The sequence below is a fragment of the Arvicanthis niloticus genome, chromosome 25 (genome assembly GCF_011762505.2).
Source record: "Arvicanthis niloticus isolate mArvNil1 chromosome 25, mArvNil1.pat.X, whole genome shotgun sequence".
NCBI classification, from domain to species: Eukaryota; Metazoa; Chordata; class Mammalia; order Rodentia; family Muridae; genus Arvicanthis; species Arvicanthis niloticus.
Window position 1 is genome coordinate 29,033,568 of NC_133433.1, and position 14,865 is coordinate 29,048,432.

A 14,865-nucleotide genomic window follows, 5' to 3' on the forward strand; every position below is an offset into this window, starting at 1 on the left:
AGAAAGATTTGATAGAATGAGTCAGTGATAGGATATGCCCAACTCTTGCTAGAGTTTATAGGAGGGAGGTATTTCCAGTGAGTTTAGGCAACACAGTTCAACTTAGTTGAGTTCAGTAGCTGAGTTGAGTATAGCTCAGAGGCAGTTTTCATACAGAGACAGATTTCAGAAAGAACAAGCTAGACACAGGTGAAGACAGAATGAACCAGAGAATGAGATGGAGCCAGAAAATTCTAATAGATTGCTAGAGTTAGTTTGAGGCAAAGCAGATCAATTTAGTCAGAAGCTGAGAGAAGCCAGATTGAATCAGTCAGTTTGGAGAAGACATTAAGCCAGAACAACTGAGTTGAACCAGCCAGCCAGAATTCAGAAAGACCTATAAAGGGTGAGCTTATTTAGCAAAAAGCCTCCAAGACTATTACATTTGGTGAAAAAAAAAAGTTATATTTACAAGGAACACCCTGTAATGTGACCTAAAGCATGTATAATCAGCTTTACAAGTCTATGTAGCAAAGCTCTGTTTTTGTGGTAGCAGCAAAATCCTTCCAATCTCTTGCCATTTCCATCCTCTCTTCTCTTTACCCTTAAACATGGCAGGCACTAAAACACATAGTTAATAGAGCCACAAATTCCAAGTAAAAACATAAAGCAGCCAATACAGTCATATACTAATAACTCCCTCTCCCATTTGAAGTCTCTAGCCAAAGCAAAAATTAATATCAAGTTTCTGGTTCCAATGACTATTGTAAAACTTAAGTAAAAGCAGATTTCTTGCAGCTGGTACTTTAATTTCTGAACTAAGACTCTATTTGTCACTTAGGGTGTCTATAAAATTCTCTGTTTGTCATGGGGGTAGCTTTGAAAGAGAATCTTCTCATTGAGCTCATTTCTTATGGAAGTGCACTGGCAACCGTAGTGAAAATGCCTTAAACTACTGTAGATGCCCATGATAAACCAGTATTTGAGAAGAAAATAATGTTATTTTCCAAATCCAGTGGAATAAGACTTCTGTTAAAATCTTAAGTTTACTTTTCAAGATTCTTTGCAAATATCATTAGATCCAAAAAACAAAATCTGGCCACAAATTGTGTAGCAGACTTGCTCACAGTTATAAGTATTGAATGCTACCCACACCAGCTGTCTACCATCTTGATTTCCTCTACTTATTCCTCACATCAGTATGTTAGACAAGTAATCCTTTATTGCTGAAAAGAGTACTATTGTCATACTTTTTCTCACATAAGTTTTTCAAAATGCCCCTAATTGACTCATTTATTCTAAGATCTGATCCCTCTGTTTTTTTTATTTGTTCCTCTCTTACCATTCTTTTTTAAAAAAATTGGTTGGATGAATTATATCTCTTTTCAACTCTGATATTTCTTTTTTCATACCTTAAAATTTTCATTTTTCACTTTAATTTCCTAGTTTTCTGTAACCCACCCTTTTATATCAGTCCCACTTTTTAAAATCGGTCTGGCCATGGCTATGCTTCTCATTGGATCCTAACACTATGGTGGGAAAAAAAACATGGACATTTTTTCTACCCTGTCATTTGTCCTATAAGTAAAATATAGATTTCCAGCATAAAGGGCTAAGCTGTCTAAAGAGATCTACCACTGACAATGAATGGTCAATCAAAAAAAAAAAAAAAAAAAAAAAAACCAATAAAAAGGAGCAGAGAGGGATTTGACACATATAACAGGCCCGAGTTTCATAAAGACAATTATACTCTCTTTTATGCTTTGTATTCTTGGGCCAGCAATTACTTGGTGTAGGTTAATAAAGTTCAACACAGAGTGCTCAGTACCCAGATATCCATTCCTAAGACTTTCTTTAGTTAAAAGAACAAATATATATATCGAAGAAACAAAAAACCCAGAGATTCTTAGAGTAACAGCCAATTCAAGGTCTGTAATAAGAAGTATGAAAGATTGTCCTTACAACTGTGTAGTACCAGAAGTTTAGAAAAATGTTTTCTTAATTCTGCAACACTAAGGTCTGTCAGATGATCCTGGGCCAGAAGGCGGAAGAACAGATGCTCCAACGTTATGTAGTAGAGGGAGTGTCCAGGTGCTCAGAGGTCTCTATAAATTGGCTAAGTTTTAGAAGCTATGCTTTGTGCTTCCCACAATTATAGTTAACTCAGTCATTCTGGATTTCTGATGGGGTTGAAAACTTATAGCCTCCTAGCCAATTCTGGTTATTTACCTTGAGAAAAAAGATTTGAGTGGATGGTCAGCAGTTGACATTCATCCTAAAGCCAAGGAAAAAGCCAGGTTCAGAACTAAGTGTTTTAGTTAGGAGAGACGACAGAGGTTCTGGTTAGTCAACAAAATGTATGAGGGCTATCTTGTACCTCATGGGTACAAATTGGCATAATTATGCTCTAATTGTATTTTGAGAGAAAAGTTTCATTTTAACAGGAAGGGTAATATGTAGGAGGAGCTAAGGTGGGAAGAGTACTGAGAGGAAGAGAAAGAGTAAGAAGAGGAGGAGAAGAAGGAGAGGAGAAGCTAGGTGATGAAAGAGAGAAAGAGGGGGGAGACAGGGAGGCAGATGTTCATGTATCTCCACCAGTCAAAGATAGTTGATATATCTAGGTTGGGTAGTGGGTTACACCTCTGATTGAGCAATACCAAACTTATAAAGCCTATGATTAACATTTTTTAAAAAAATGTATATGTGCAAAAAGAAAAAGGGGGCATGGGATAGGGATTTTCTAAGGGGGGGGGATGGGGAAAGGGGATGGCATCTGAAGTGTAAATAAAATATCTAAGAAAAAAAAGAAAAAAAGTTCCCTATGTTTCTATGGAAAGTGTATGCCCAAGTATCAGAAATATCAACCGAAAGACTCTCCAATAGCCAAAGCTGTAGTTATCTGATAAGCAAAAAGGGAGAAAATATTATTGAGATACAACCCAAGTGTTTAGTAAGTATCCATAAGTCTATATTGTTACAAGTAAATGGTATATTAATAAATTTGGAAGAATTCAAAATTAGTGTGGCTATATCGGCCACAGAGAAAGGAAAAGTATCATGTCACCAGTCACATACTTATTTCCTTCCACAGAGAATACATAGTGAAGAAGAAAAAGCAAGTTATTTTCTAATGAAATAAGAAAAAATGACAATAGTTGGGTAGATTCCAGCTGATTAAAAAGTTACATCATATTGAGGGTCAGCATACGATCTTGATAAGATGTGATGAAATTTTATATCTGTGGCATTGTCTCTAAATTGCTAACTCTACTACAACCTTGAAAAACCACAAAGTCTAGTGTAGTGTTTATCAACCTTCCTAATGCAATGCTTTGACCCTTTAATACAGTTCCTCATTTGTCATGGCCTCCAACCATGACATGTTTTTTTGCCATTTTGTAACTATAACCTTGCTACTGTTATGAACCATAATGTGAATATCTGATAAGCAGGATTCCAACTCACAGGCTGAGAACTATTCATCTAAATAAAACACATTCTCAAAATACCTAGTTAATACTTCCAAAACCAGTAAATATTTCCTCCATATTGAAACATTTGCTACTTGAGGCAGGTGGAAACCTCATAAGTCTCTAAAACTCATGGAAACTCACAAGTCTCAGGAAGTTACAAGATTCTAGCTATAATAGGAACAAATAATTTCGGGAGAAAAACTAGGAGATTCTCTTCAGTGAAACTGACACAAATTAGACAGGAAGCATCAAGGATTCTGCTTTCCCCAATTATCTGTCACAAAAACTGACATGGCCTTTTCAGTAATACAATCTCTGAGAATCACTTGTGCTCTCACAGTTAAGCTCCCTTCAAACTCATTGGTTTAACAACCTAGACTTTGACTCATAGTCCATGCCCTATCTAGGGTGAATTATGTGTTTGTTCATGTCACTCCATGAAAAAAAAATCACTCAGTAATATAAACTTTAAGGTCATCAAAACCAAGAAATGCCTAAGATACTACCATAGCTATGAGAAGCCAAAGACATGATGACCAAATGTAATGCAGGTTTCTCAAACAAAAGCAACAACAAAGCAGACATTCAAGATGGGGACGGGTAACAAGTATATCAGAATAGTGTATAGATTTTGGCTAGCAATATAAGGTAGTAATATAAGGTTAGTGATAAAACATTATTTATATTTTTCTACAAATTTAAAGAGAATCTAAGTGTACATGTAAAAATAATTTCACTAAAAATTCAGTGAAATGCAGACAAAACAAATAGAAATATAAATATGTTGTTTTAGAATTTGTCTCTGGGATTGAATTTGAAGAACAAAGGAAGCAACTACAACAAGAAGAGGACCTCAGAAAACGAGTCCTGATGTCTTTAGCTCTGGATAGGGCACACTTGTACTGACTCCCAACTTCAGGCTACTGCATTCATTTTCCTTTTTTTCTGGAGAACCCCTACCTGTCTCGTTCTCACCATTCAACCTGAACTTCATTTCACATATTCTCCCAATGAGGTTAGTTCCCCTAATTTTGTTTCCCATTACTTTAACTGACTTGCCAATGATTTCACCTTCTTAGTGACTGATATTTGTTTGGGATAAGAAAGAATGTTATAACACCATTTCTCCTGTTACAGTAAGTGTCACAAAAGCAAAATGTAGACAAACATATGTGTTCATTGATCTTTTATTAAGGTGAAGTCTGGGTTAAGAAAAGGGTTGACACAATTGTGTGGAAGGCAAATGACTCAAAGTTGTGTATGTGAGATGTGTGAATATCATAATATTTGCAATATCACACATGAATTGATCACTGAGTCACATGTGTGTTTTTTTTTAGCTAAGACATTAGAAGTAAAAATACTTGTAAGATAATTGATTAATCTACTCTTAGTCATAAAATATTCTAACTTTAATTAAAGCACCATTTAAATCAATTTATGAAATGAAGGTGGTGGTAGTGGAGGTGGTAGTGGTAGAGTCATGCAGGTGGTAATGGAACTCATGGTTAGGGGAGGAGGTCATGGAGGTGAGGGCAGAGGTTATGATGGTGGTGGTGGTGGTAATGGTGGTGGTGGAAGTCATGGTGCTGTTGGTAGCAGTGGTGGCGATACAGTCATATTTTTAGTTTATACTCTGTTCCTGGCAATGTGATAAGCTATTTGAAAATCACTTTGCTTAAATTTCACAGCAACATTATAGATGTCCCTAGCTAATTGAGCACTTCTCTTTTGTAAGCACATTACGCACTTTAGCTCATTTCATGTAATCAAGCCACAAATTTTATGGGGTCAGTACATCTTTGATTAGTGATCAAGAGTAGATGATATTGAAGTACAATAACATGTAACAGCACGCTCCAAGTAATAACAGCATGCCCCAAGTAATGCCACCAACCAGGAATTTAAATGAAGACACGTAGAGGAGCAAGGAAGGGGCTTCTTCTTACAGTTTCCCAATTGGACCCACCACCAACATTCTGTTCTTTTGTACTTTCTGAAATTTTCAGTTTACAAAAATTATATTCTAGAGTCTTCCTTAGAACCCTCCCTTATGCCAAGCACTACCTGACTTGTGTTATATTTCCTTTTAATTAAAATAGTTTTTGTTCTCATCTAATATATCCTGATTTTGATTTCCCCTTCTCAAAGTCTCGCCCCCACCTTCCTTCCATCCAAATCATTCTATTGCAGTCACTCAGTAGAAAACAAGAAGGCTTCTAAGGCATAATAATAAGATAAAACAAAAACTAATACATCAGAATAGGACAAAACAAACAGAAGAAAAAGAGACTAAGAAAAGGCACAAGAAATAGATATAGAAGCCAAAACCCACTTATTCACACACTCAGGGATGCAAAAACCCTAAACTAGAAGCCATAATATATATGCACTGAACCTATAGGGTAGAAAGAAAAATATATATACATTGTGTGTGATGTGTATACACATGTGTGTGTACATGTATGTATGTATGAGAGTGTGTATGTGTGTGAGTGTCTATGTCTAAGTGTACATGTTTATATAAGTGTGTGTACATGTGAATGTGTGAATATCCATGTGTGAGTGTGGATGTGTTCAATGTGTGTATGTCTGAGTGTGGAGGTTAGAGGACAATCACATGTACTCACTTTCTACCTGTTTGAAACAAGATCTCTGTTTTGTTTTTTTTAACTTTGTATTAATTCTGTGTGAATTTTTCAACACTTACCCCTATCCTACTCATCTCCCATCCCTTTCAACCCACCCTCTGCCCTTGCAACACCCTCCCACTAAAGCCCTCATTGTGGGAACTGTAGTGTTTTACAGTGTCTCATGGTATGCCATTTTGACTACACTACTTGCAAATGTTCATTGCAATGAGTCATTTGTCTGGCTCAAGGCCTCTGGCTTCAGCTATACTATCAATATTAGAACTTCACAGGAACTCTTCTCAGATATCCTGTTACCCTGTGTCAAGGATATCCTGTATCTGTAGGACCAACCCCTTCATGCACTCCAGCAGTTCATAGATGGGGTAGATGTTTGGGTGGGCCAACTAAGTCCAAGATCTGGACTTAGCAGCTCTCCTGCTCTCACAGCCAGCTGCCCCATAATGCACAGGTTGGGCCAGCTCTGCACCACCCTCAAACATGGCCCCAGGTGGGAGTCTAGGACAGGAACATCCACCTGGCTCTTGGTGCTAGCGGGGCTCCACTTCTGCAGGGTTATAGACTCAGAAATGGTCCTTAGTGGCAGTATGGGCCAGGGTATCATGATGGCCTTAGGTTACATTGCCAGCTACTCACATCAGGCTATTCCTCACTAACCTAAGTCTCTAGTTCCTCCACTCTTCATTGTACTTACATCCTTCTGCTTCTTTTTCTCTTCCATCTCTCTACCATTTACTTACTCATCTTATTGGGTGGCCAGGGCCTCCAGGTGTCTGGGGTCCTCTCAGAAGTACTATGACTCACCCATGTTATGTGGCCCCAGGCTGGTGTCATTTTGGATGTGGCCAGCCTGCCTGCCTGGAATTCATGGCACCTGGCAGGATCTCTATTTTTTAAAGTGGTGGCTCATGCCATTAATTCCAACCTTTGCAAGGCAGAGGCAGGTGGATCTTTGAGGTCTAGGTCAACCAGCGATACACAGAGAAACCCTGTCTTGAAAATAAAAGTTGCATCATCATCATCATTGTAGTAATTATTATTACTTGATTACTGTCAATATTTATGTATATATATATATATGTATATGTGTATGTGTATATGTATATCTAATTGTGTAAGTGTGATCACACACATAAAGGTCAGAAAACACCCATTGGGAGAAGGTTCTCTCCTACTTTTTCATGGGCTCTGGAAATAAAAGTCAGATCCACGTGCTTGGGTAGCAACTGTTTCACTCAGGGAACCACCTCTCCTGCTCTACAGGATCTTTTTTGTTGTTCATCATAGCTTGTGTCAGGCCACATAGTCTGCAATCTTCCAAAAATTTTCCCAGTAGCTGCTCCCATCTCCCCACAAGTGTATTGAAATGTATGCTCCCTCTACTATACCAGCTTTTACATAGGTCTGGGGGATTATAATTCATATTTTCATACTCACATGGAAAAAATTTTACACAGAGTTATCTTCCTAGCCCTGGTGGTAATATCCCATTAGTACTTTAAAAAATATATACATCCTTTTAATGTGAGTGGTGTCACTGCTGCAGCTTATAATTTGTCACTTTCAACATTTGTCCAAAGGATGAGCCAAGTTTTTAAAAATTGTGAAAGAAATGACACAATCAAACCAAATACAAGTACTGTTAGTTATCCTTAGAAATATATATATATATATATATATATATATATATATATATATGACAGTAAACTGAAAGTCTTGAAATGTAATTTAGCTGATATGATTGCAAGTTATCTCTAGGTAAATAAGAAAGGAATAATCTGGGAGCAGAGCTAGCCATAAAGGACAAATCACATGCTCGTTGCTCCACTCTTTCTTCCCTGGTTTTCTATACATATTTGTCATGTGTAATAAAATGAAACATGTTTTATTTAGCAGAAATTTTCATAGCAGGGAAACTACATATTCTTAGAAGAGTTACTGTAACAGACATAAAGTGATGTTAGAAGGGCCCCTCCTTTGTATTCAGGGATGGATCAGCTAATTCAAAGAGCAAAATGAAGAACAATAAAAAGGAACTCAGAAAGGAATAAGGAAGAGGCCAACATCCTGAGATTCGGCCCCAATATATTGGTAATAACAACAATAAAAGACAATAGCACATGATCTTTTACCATATACTATACAGGTACCATACTAAGTCCCTTACATCTTTGATATCATGGGTTCTTCTAATCACTCTCAACCACTGAGTCCTTTCAATCAGATTCAATGGATGGTTAATACATGGGAACTTCTCTATAAACACAGGCACCTGGGAACTGAAGAAAATTAAATTGTTCCTTGATATCAAAGGATTATCAAATTCCATCTCCCACACCACACTTCCGTTACCATGAGCACTTAAGTCTCTTGTATTAAATGACATAGCATTTGCATACAACCTATATACATATAACCTATATACATCCTCGTAAGTACTTTAAATTATCTGCAGATTGCTTTTAAATGCAGTGTCAACATTATGAGGATAGCTGCAGTATTGTACTGTTCAGAGAATAACACAGGAGAACTATCTATGCACGCTTAGTAGATTACATCTAACTGTAACTTTTAAGAAAGGTTTTATTGGTTCTTTGTGAATTTCACTTTATGCACCCCAATCCCACTCATCGTTCCCGCCCCTCCACCCTTGCAACATCTACCTTAAGAGAAAAAGAAAACCAAATCTCGTTGTAGGAGATAGTATGTCATAGTGTGTCCCACAGTATACCTTTTTGTTCACACTTCTTATTTGCAAATGATCACTGCAATGGCTCGGTCCAAAGCCCTGAATCTGGACCTGAGAGGCCTACCTGCTCTTTTTCTCTCATGCTCTCAGGACCAGCTCACCAGCAATCCCCATGCCCATGGACAGCTCTACCCTGCTGCCCAGGTGAGATGCAGGTGAAATGCTCTTCTTAGTGTTGCAGCTGGCCGAAGACATGGCCATTTCTCCCACTCTCATGACCCTGAGCCAGATCTCCTGTCTGCCATATATAGTGAGGGGAGGTGGGCATCTCTCCTTTGCCCACACTGCCACACTAAAGATAAGTTGTGGGGTCAGCTCTCCCATGCTCATACCCTCAAGGCCAGATTACACCATGACTCCCCCACACCAACCCTTTCACCAGCCAACACCCATCATCAGACTGTGCTGCCCAGGTGAGGTGCACGGCCTGTTCTCCCACTCTAATGACCTCAAGGCAGGGCAGCTCTTCAGCCCACTCTAGGTGGGAAGAGGCAAGGAGGGAATGTATCTCTCCCTTGCCCATGGCATTGTACTACAGTGAAGTGGCAAAGCCAGAGCTCTCCCATGCTCATGTCTTCAGGCAAGTTCACCTCTACCTCCACCACTAGGGTCAGCTCTACTCTGCTACCATGGGAGATGCAGGGTCTGTTCTCCCTAATGCTGGAGCTGGTAAAAAGGGTATCCCTTCCTTTGTCTACACCACACAGGAAATGAGTGGTAGGGTCAGCTTTCCCAAGATGCCCAGGTGATGGGTGGGGTCAGTTATGTACAGCCCCCAGACTTCAGCCCAGACCACAGACATCTTCCTGGTCTTTTGGTTAACAAGTCTCTGTTGCTGCAGAGACATGGACTCAGGCATGGTCCCAGGTGGCATCACTGGCTACTCATATCAGGCTGTTCCTCAACTATCCTCGAGTCTCCAGTTCTTCCTTTTCCACTGTGCTCACACCCTTCCGTTGCTCTTTTTCTTTCATTTATCCACCACCTACTTGCTCCTCTTAGTGACACCTGGGGTCTCTGAATGTCTGGGATCATTTCAGGCATGGTCTGTGGAGTGCTGAGCCCCACTCATGCATTATGGTGCTAGGCAGGGGTCATCTCAGGTATGGTCTGCCCCCAAGCCTGTACAGCACTGGACTGATGGTCCTCTCATGCTAGCTCCCTGTCCAGGCCCCATAGTGCTCGTCTGGTGGGTTGCCTCTGTCTTGCTCCTTACCAAGCCTGCCTGAATGTCCCCATGTGAGGATTCTCTATCTTGTGGTCACTCTAGCCTAGGTTCATGGTATTAGATGAGGTCCATCTAGTCTCCAGTTCACTCCCCATCCAGGCCTGCCTGGCATCAGACTGATGGTCATCTCAGGCCCTCTTTTTTCAGGGAATGTTAGGCTACTAATCTGATGATCATAGATCAGAACACTGAGCATAGACATAGCCTCTGCGCTATGTGACACACATGTGACACAGCAGCCACACCTGCAACACCTCTGGAGGCAGATCTTGCTATACTTTTCATCTACAGAACCCATGGTAGATGACAGTACATACAAGGCAGTCCAGCAGCCATGAAAAAACAGGGATATCTTTGAGGCTACGTACAGTGTGGGTTAAAGACAACTATAATCCCATTTTGATGAGGCCTGAAGTTCTAATTTATGCTTGCTGAAAATCCTCAAAAAAAAAAAAAAAAAAAAAAAAAAAAAAACCTAGCAAAAAGAGGTAAGTAGCCTATTTTTCCTAGTCATAATGGTCCAGTGAAAAGAATGTTGGCTTATGAATCAGATAGGTCACATGCGTGAAAAAACAAACAAACAAACAAACAAACAAGTCACTTATCACCTTAAGAAAAAAAACAAGTTAGCTAGCTATACAGGACTGGTTTCACACCATGACTTTTGAAAAACCAAATGGAACTCAATGCTACAAAGGGTATCTCCTTGTTTTAATGCTCTACCATTGTTGTCAACTTAAAATCATCAGTAATTTTAAACAAAGGTCCTACAGTGGTTTGAATGAAAACAGCCCCCATAGGCTAATAGAAAGTGACACTATTAGGACATGTGACCTTGTTGGGGTAGGTGTGGTTTTGTTATAGAAAATGTGTTACTCAGGTAGTCTTTGAGGTTTCACTTGCTCAAGCTGGGCCCAGTGTCATTCTCTCTTTCTGCTGCCTTCAGACCCACATGTAGAACTCTCAGTTACTTCTCCGTCTTGTCTGCCTGCATGTCACCATGCTTCCTGCCATGATAATACTGGACTAAGCCTTTGAACTGCAACCCTGTTCCAATTGAATGTTTTGTTTTGTAAGAGTTGCTATGGTCATTGGGTCTCTTCACAGCAATAGAAACCCTAAGACAAGTCCCTATATTTTCATTTTACACTGGCCCTTCAAGATCTCTAGGCAGTACTGTCTCATGACCAATAGTAAATTCCAGTACCTATTTCACAAGTCAGCATGAAATATTCACACTGAGCATTCACACTGAAACCTGGCAAAGAGAACTTGGAAACATTTTCTAGGATTAAAAGAACACTTAAGAATAGGGTTCTTTTAGAATTGTGATATGGTGTATGTGTCAAAAAATATTTCAAGAAAGAGAAAAAGCAACTGAGTTTCCAGTTACTAAGATGGTGTTTCCTAGAATCTCCATCTCCATAATGGTAGTGTGTTATGTATATTGTAATCCTTCTCTTACTCAATTTCATGGGAATTTAGGGTTCAAAATCATTCTGAAGTTTCTCAACAAAATATCCTAACTGCATAATTTTAAAAAGTTGTGTATTTGTCTTGTAGCTCAAGAATGTAGTTCTAATGGTAGAGAAGCTATGCTGGAATGATCTTGAAGTATCTGGTCACATTATATCCATAGCCAGGAAAGATGAATTTTCATGATTAGCTTCTGCATTTATTTGGTGCAAGACTTTAGCCATAGATTAGTGCTTCCTGAGTTAGGATGGGCCTTACCATCTCAATTACCTACTTTATACAGTTCCTCATAGACACGCCCAGAGATATACCTAACCTAGATTAGCCTTCACAGGCATGCCCACAGGCTAGTCTGATAAGTGATTATAGATACTATTAAGTTAATAATAAATATTAACTATCAGAGAAGGTCAGGTAAAATTCAAACTTCCTAATTTCACACACACACACACACACACACACACACACACACCATTTAATTAATAGAAAAATACACCAACTCTTTTGAACTGCAGCGTCCTAATGAATGCACAGTGAATAGAGAAGTAAGGTGTTATTAAATGTGATAGCACCTTTAGAACTTCATTAAGACTTGAAGAGAATGTTCTGTGTGTCACAATTTTCTGTTCTACATATGAGCTATTTTTGAAGGTTACTAGAATCTGCTTCTTTGTTTGCCAGCTTAAGTCTTTTTAGTTACTTCTGTCCCTGCAAGTCACACAATGTGGCACAAATTACATTGAACAAGAGAAAGAGAAACAAATATGTGTAACTTTTAGTTTTTTCAAAGCCTACTTTTAATGACGGTTCTTAAATGTTTTAACCTCCCTTGTAGCCCCAACCCACCAGAGGTAGTGGAAAAGAAAAGATACGGGGGAGTATTATTATATGATTAGGAATGGTTCTTTGGAGCAAATTTCATCCGCATTATCAAGTAATCAGCAGTTGAGTTCACAGGTCACCAGCTGCAGTTGGATCTATTCCACTCACAAACACTTCATGGCTACACCAGCAGTCCAGTTCAGGAGTGTTGGTATAGCAGCAGCAGTGGCACAACATAGCAAAGGCAACCATGCCTCAGCCAAATTGGAATGGTCCCCAGAAGTAATTTGGGACACCAGGAGCAGTTCTCAGCTGTCCCTTTCTTAGCAAAGTGTAGATCAGTGAAGACGAGAGCAAGAAGTGTTTAGCTATGCAAGCAAGCCAAGCTCTCCTCACAGTTCTTTGAGTCTTACTTATACTCCCTTTGAACATTATGTGTCGCCACAGGACACCATATGTCTTTCCTCACTATGTATCTTGCCTCAGCACATGAGTCTGTATCAGCTGACATCACTCTGCCAATCAGCTCAAGTCTGCTAAAGTGGCAAGAAGCTGCAGCATACCGCCAAAAGTTTTTTGGTAAGTTTCTCTTTATGAAGTCCCAACAAATGGAGCTCAACTACACAATGTAAGGCAGACCAATACAAGCGTATCATTAGGGAAGAATCCTTCATCATGTGTACTTCCATGTTCTTACTTTAGCTTGTGTCTGCTTCAGCGAAATTCTCCCTCACAAGTCTGCTTTAGCAAAACATCTTTTCACCTGTGTCTGCATCAGGAAAACAGTCCTTCATGTGTTTTCCCTAGCAAAACACCATGGAACACAACTGAATTTCCAAAGAACCCAACAGTAACTTTAAAGGCCTCGTATTCAATTACTGTGGGTTCAAAAGCTCGATGTACTGTGTCATATCGTTAAAAGATCATGAATACCAAGTCTTCTGCAAACAACTCATTTTAACAAACAACACAAACTATTAAGAGAACAAAGTGTTGTAGAAATAAGTATAATTTAACGATACACTAGAAAATATTTGAATTAGTCATATTATTTTACAAGAAACAAAATATAGTATTATAAGCAAAACTAGAGTCTTATGCCTCTTGAGCAAAATCTTTCACCTCCACAGACCTCGGCTTCTTTCATTGTAAGATGGGCAATAAATAGAATTGTAACTATTAGGATGATGGCATCTCTGTTAATTCTTTGTCTTGATGTGTAGCCCATAAAAAGCTCTCTGTAACTATAAAGTGTCCTTAGTATCAGTATTGTCCTCAGTATCAGTATCCAATTGACAATGGGATAGCTGGAGTATGATACTTTTTTGAGAGTCCTACCTATAGCAACAAATACTTAAGAAATATTTTAAAATGTATTTTCAAACATTTAAAAATATATCTCATCCTTTGAGAATGCTTATTACCTTTTCTTTCTGAATTTAGTTCATATACCCATAATACCCACATGGTTTTTTTTGTAAGTGTATGTAATCATAATAAACCTTCTGGAGATTTAATCCAAAGTGAGTGGTTAAGAAATCACAAGTAATATAAATAAATGAGTGTGTGAATAAATAAATCAGTCACTGTACCTGAAAAGGCACCAACATCATCAGAATGAATAAAGAATCATTTCAAATAATTTGTTAGACATGAATTTCTTTCTTCCTCCCTTTCCTCTTCCTTTTATTTTCTTTTCCTAATTTCATTTTGTTTTATTGAGACAGAATCTGATGTTTTCCAGACTGACCTCAAACTTTTTAGCTGAGGATGACTTAACATTACCAAGTGCTGGTATTACAAATATATGTCACCATATCTAGCTCATTTTGAATGTTTTATTTAGCTTGTTTCTGTTATACATTGTTCTGAATTTACAAATGAAACACAAGTAAACCACTAAAGATTTATGGAGTTTTTAAGTGTATTTATTATTCTATAATGTAAAATGTTATTCTCCCATGTAAATAGAAATGCAGCCACTCAAGTACAAAGCATCCAGGGTTGATGCAGAATGAGAATCTCTGTTGGTGTTTCATCAATTTCAGAATTTAACTGAACATCTATGAATTAGGACGAAATGTTGAATCATTTAGAAACCATACTGAAAATATTCTGTATTGTCATACTTTTTGAATATGAAATTTAGAATATGGTCACATATTAGATAATATTATAATCACAATGTTGATTTACTGTACTCAAAAATGTAGTATCATTTGGATTCTTTGAATATGCAAAGGCAAAGTAATTATTACAGTAGCAGACAGGTGTTCTGTTGTTGTTGTTGTTTTTTGAAACAGGGGTTTCTCTGAATAGCTCTTCTAGAACTTTCTCTGAAGACCAGGCTAGTCATGAAGTCAGAGCTCCACCTGCTTCTACCTCCCCTGTGCTGAGAGTAAAGGCAAGCATTACAGGCTGGTGTGGCCTACTAGGCTCAGGTGAATCCTATTGTCTTACTTTAATAAAATAAAATCAATAAAGTAT

The 14,865-nt window shown here is 38.4% G+C and overlaps 1 pseudogene; it reads right to left on the minus strand.

Annotated features, from left to right (window-relative positions):
- Positions 1-10,229: 10,229 nt before the first annotated feature.
- Positions 10,230-10,342, minus strand: LOC143438708 (small nucleolar RNA SNORA17; annotated as a pseudogene).
- Positions 10,343-14,865: the final 4,523 nt, after the last annotated feature.